Consider the following 6,000-nt stretch of genomic DNA (forward strand, 5'->3'; position numbering starts at 1 on the left):
TCCCTTGCTTGGACACCTTCCTTACTGTGACTCCTAAGAAAGAAGGTCCCCATCAAGAGGGAGAGTAGGCATATACACTACTATATATAAAATAGATAACTAATAAGAACCGACTGTATAGCACAGGGAACTCTAGTCAATACTCTGTAATGACCTATATGGGAAAAGAATCTAAAAAAGAGTGGATATATGCATATGTATAACTGGTTCATTTTGCTGTACACCTGAAACTAATAAAACTTTGTAAATCAACTATACTCCAATAAAAATTTTTTAAAAAAGAGAGAGAGTGGGGGGGGGGATGATCTGAGGGCAGGACACACAGAGAATCTAAATTAATTTGCATTTAAACAAACAACAAACAAACAAAATGCATGTAGATACAGGGATGACAGGAGTCATTTGTCCTTGAAGAAGAGTTTCAGACTTCAGAAGAATGCAAAGAAGAGGATGAAAAATGAGCTACTGAAACCCTGAGACTAGGGTACTACAGATGTGTAAGCATCTCTCAAAAATCCCATTGTGTGTTGTTGCTATATACTCCTCACCACTGAATCTTTAAGAAAACATAATACATAATTGTTAATTGTTAGTAATAAATATTAGTTAGTATTAGTAGTAGTAGTAGTTGTGATGTTAATCAAAACATTAAAGATTGGTAAATTTCTACAATATTTTTTAAATTAGATATTTGTTTTATTTAGATTCATTGCTTTGCTCTAAATGGCATAAAAGTAGTCCAGCATGTTTGAATTACATGCAAATACAGTGTTGGAAAAAAATTCTATGTCATTCATTTTGGATTATGTATTTTATCTTGCTTGTCTTTTCTCTCTGAGTTTCACTGTCTTGAAATGCCTGGGCTGTATGGAAGTTCTGTGAGGTGAGGGAACTGAATTTACTTTGATTCATGTAAGTATCCGGGCACCTAAATCCTATCCAAATGCACTTACTGGTTTCACACTTAACTTACTCCACAAATAGTTATCGAGAACCTATGATGCTAGGCACAAAAACAAGATAAAAGTACTCCCTGCCCTGATGCAGCTTAGAGTCTGGACTACGTGGAAGATGTATGCGGGAACAGTGCCCCCAAATGAGCATTCTTTGAAGAGAAATAATTTAGAATTTATAGACTATCATACACTTGATAGGTAACTTAATTCTCATAAAACTGCTGACATAGATACTTAGCACCTCACCTGTAAGACAGAAATACGGAAAGCCAAAAAGATTAAGTAGTTTGTACAACATCACACATCTGGTAAGAGGTAGGGCAGGTTTAGTGCTCATTGGCAATGTTCTTTGCAGTACACCAACCTCTTTTCCTTGAGGGCAAAGTCTTTGTCTTATACATGTTGAAATCCCTATTAGGCCATAGAAAATGGCCCAACAAAGAACAGGTTGAATTATTTGGGGTTGAATAATACCTTTGTTAATAAATTATTGGAGTTCCTAGGGATCAGTCCTTTTTTTCTAAGATTTCTCTTCTTTACCTGAATTTACTTCCTAGATGATACCATCCAATCCCATCACTTTAAATATATGATGCTAACTATAAATTTTTATTTCTAGCCCCAACTGAATTCTGAACTTACATAACTAACTACTTACTTAACATCTCCTTGGGATGGTTAATAGACATCTTGAACTTAATATGTTGAAAGAGAGCTCTTGATTTCCCACTTAAAACCAGATTCACACCTTTCCTACCCTGTTCCCCACCTTAATATACACAGTTCAAGCCAAGGCTTGTCATCATCAGCTTCTCTTTTTCCATCCCATTCCATATCTAACATATTAGCAAATCTTTCAGGCTCCACCTTCAAAACATATCTTGAATCCTGCAGCTTCTCACCATCCACTTCTATCTCCACTTTCTAGTCTAAGCCAGCGTTGCTCTCTCCTGGGTTGCAGTGATAGCTTCTTCACCTGTCGGTCAGCTTCTGTTCTCACCTTCCCAAGGTTTATTCTCCACTCCCCAGCGGAGTGTTCCTTTTAGCATAGGAAGTCAAGTCATGCCTCTTTCCTGCTCAGAATCTTCCCATGGATTTTCCATTATATGGACTAAAACAGTCTCAGAGGTAGGTACAATGGTTCCCTAACTCCTGGCTTCTTGTTGGACTTCATCTCCTATGACCATTTCTTTCATTCCCTCTTCTCTGGACACACTGGACTTCTTGCTACACTTAGAACACACAGGGATTCTCTCACCTCAGAGCCTTTACATTTGCCTCTGACTGGTAACTAGTCCCCAGATTTTCACATGGCTCATTCCATGTAGGTTTCTGTTAAACACATGTTCTCAGAGATTATATACTATATTTCCTTGTGTGTATATGCATACAGTATAGTAGGAGCATGATAAATGAACATATTAAATGCATTCAAATCGGACAATGTATGTAATGATCAAGACTGGATAAAATTGGAGTTCCTTTCTTTGTTTCAAGAAGTCTTCTCCCTTTGTACACTCTTGTGTGAACATTCACAATCACTCATTTGCCAGTTCCATTGCCACAGACCAGGCTCAAGGCTGCCAAGGAAACCACATACAACCTCACACCATCTAGTGTCTACGGCCTAGAAAGTGACAGGACATGTCACCCTGGATCCATTTGCCTTTCACATTTGCCTTCGGTTATAGTCAGCAGCCATGGGAGCATGGAAAAACTTGTCATTGCAAGTGGAATAAAAATGATTCTCGGTGTAAGGTCAGAAGGAGGATATGTTGTTTGGAAAGAAAAAGTTTCTTGCACAAAGTGCCCAAGTCAGACAGAGGCTGAGCCACATGCTGCAAGGCGATATCAAAGGAGCCAGCTCTTGCCCACAACCTACCCCCACCGAGGTCAGAGTTACCTTTAGCCAAAGCACCAAGAATCAAAGTCACCTTCAAGCATTTGGACATGTTCCCAGCCTAGCCAGTTGCATAAGAAAGGCTGCTTTGCTGTCGTCCTCCAGAAATGAACTGGAGAAAGATTGGGCTCGGTGTGGACACATTTCTCCTCCTCTGTCGTCTCCAAGTTGTTGTGAGAGCCATATATGGCTGGGCTGGGACCATGTTCTGGTCACAATTAATTTACCCTTACTTCACAAGTTTGCAGTTCACAGTTTACAAGGCAATATAATTTATTCTTGGTTCACAGCTTTCTTTTCTCTAAACACGGGGAGGGGGGAGGTTAATTAAGAAATGTACCCAAGGGCAATTTTTTTTTAGTGTAAGGATAATTTGGCTTCACTTTTAATGTAGACTTTGGAGCCAGCGAGTCCTGGGTTTGAGTGCCTGCCTCTGAACTTAAGAGCTAGGGGACTTTGGGCTTGTCACTTCACTTCCCCAACCTCAACTGACTCATCAGCAACACGGGGTTACTGTGAGTATTGAATGAGGAAGTATATGCAGGATGCCAGACAAACTATTTGCACATATCAAGCCCTAAATAAGTATTATTTATTTATCATTTAACACAATTTTTACCTATCATCTACTATGAGCCAGGAATTATTGGGAGCTAAGACATGGCAGTACATTAGACAAGGACTTTTTCACAGTGTGCTTTAAATTATAGAAAGGAAGACAGACAATAAACAAGCAAAAACTAAACACAGATTATGTATATCATTAACCCTTAGTCATACACTAAGATGAAGGCACCATATGTTCACATATGAACATACAAATGCACACTCAGAGAACTTACTTCCCACTGTGTTCTTATTGCTCCCTTTTACATGAAACTAGATGTTAGGATTGCCTTATAGGTTATGATAGTAATGTGTATTTTTTTATTCTTTTACTCAAACCATCATTTTGAGGATATACTATGTGCTAGGTACAATGTTGGATGTTAGGAAAAAATACAAAAGGTAATAAGAAATATTCTTCCTATCAATTTGATCATGATTTTGTTGTAGAAACAGACCACTAAACACATAATTGCAATACTATTGATTACTTATTCTGTGGAATGTTCAAATACTCTGGCCATCTAGAAAGTCTGGAAAGAAAGCAAAGAACACCATTTCCTGTGGCCTAAAGAAGGCTTCCCTAAGTGATTTAAATTGTGTGGAGTAACTCAGACTTAAACAGGTGAATAAATAGGAAAGAACTTTCCAGGTATGGAGAATATTTTGTACAAATAACATAGAAAATAGTTTGATATGACTGAATACTAGGGAGTTTCTACCCAATTCAACATACCATACTCCAAGCAATGTGCTGCCAATGAGAAACAAGATCAGTGCCAAAGGCTAATATACACAAAGAAAATTTTGATATAGGAAGTAAGTGCCATAATGTAAGTAGTTCAGAGAACGAGTGGGTTTCCATAAGAATCTAAGATGAGAATGAGAATTTATGTGAAAAAGTGGGTGTGGGCTGGAGAAAGAGCTTTCAAAACAGCAGGACTAACCCCTATAAGTGTTAGGTGGGATACTTTAACAAATTCTAGGAACTTCCAGTAATTTGTTATGGCTAGAAAGAACTCATCCTTCTGAACTCAAATACCACTTTCTTAAGAAGGCCTTCCCTGGGCACCCAGGCAAGATCAGATTTTCTCCCTGCAGTCCCAGGTAGAAAGTAAACTCCATGAGGGTCAGGATTCTGTCACTCTTCTTCAGTAATGTTCTCCATTGCCTCTCACTGTGCCTGGCACAGAATAAGCCTTCAATAAATACTGATTGAAAGAATGATTTCAAAGAAGAGGATTGGAAAGAAGTGAGGCTAAAGTGTCAAACTGATAGCAGATAGGCTTATATTTCACACGAAGAATTTGAAATCCTAGATCGGAGGTATCCAAATTTTTGTTTAATCGGTTACCCTCATGAGTCAATGCTTTTGGGCACTCATTCCCAATATATGCACATTCAATGTATACACTTAACATGTATTGCTCTGATAGATTATGTACATTATAAAATATACAAAAAGGAAATAAGAAAGTTATGAAAAATAAAGAGAAATAGATATTCTAACACATCCTTCTTGTCTCTTGGTACCATACTATACATCCATCCCCAGGGTATTCACATCCATTTGGAAAATACTAGGGCATGGGAAGCCTAGAATCACTTCAAGTAGAATAATATAACCAAATTTGCATTTTAGAATGCCGTTGTAATTAACCAGGTAATTCAGCCTCTTGTAGTGCTCCAAACACTTCCCCTCTCTGACACTCAGCCCTAAAATCCATAACCTGATGCCTAGGTGCTCGAAACATAGAAACAAATACTAACTATTAGGGCGAGCTTAATACATCACTTCTCCCCTCCAGGTTTTTAGTCTTTCATGAACAGATACAAAGAATAAAGTAAGGATTGAAGTATAGTTAGTTTTATTACTAGTAAAGTTAAATTGAAGAATTATGATAAGGTCTCCTACCCCCATACTGAATATACAAATCAGAACACATGAGAAGCTGACTTTACAACGTAGTTGTAGCTGGCTGTAATGAAGCAAAGACCAGCCTCTGTTTGATGCTTTGATAATATGGAGAGTAAAAGCATGGCAACCCACTCTGTGTAGGACCAGGTGGTTCAAAAGAATGAGAGACCATCATCGGATGAATGGATAAAGAAGATGTGGCACATATATACAATGGAATATTACTCAGCCATAAAAAGAAATGAAATGGAGGTATTTTTAATGAGGTGGATGGAGTTAGAGTCTGTCATACAGAGTGAAGTAAGTCAGAAAGAGAAAAAGAAATACAGTATGCTAACACATATATATGGAATCTAAGGAAAAAAAAAAAAAAAAGGTCATGAAGAACCTAGTGGCAAGATGGGAATAAAGACACAGACCTACTAGAGAATGGACTTGAGGATATGGGGAGGGGGAGGGGTGAGATGTGACAGGGTGAGAGAGTGTCATGGACATATATACACTACCAAATGTAAAATAGCTAGCTAGTGGGAAGCAGCCGCATAGCACAGGGAGATCAGCTCGGTGCTTTGTGACCACCTAGAGGGGTGGGATAGGGAGGGTGGGAGGGAGGGAGATGC

Source organism: Eubalaena glacialis, chromosome 3, assembly GCF_028564815.1.
Source record: "Eubalaena glacialis isolate mEubGla1 chromosome 3, mEubGla1.1.hap2.+ XY, whole genome shotgun sequence".
NCBI classification, from domain to species: Eukaryota; Metazoa; Chordata; class Mammalia; order Artiodactyla; family Balaenidae; genus Eubalaena; species Eubalaena glacialis.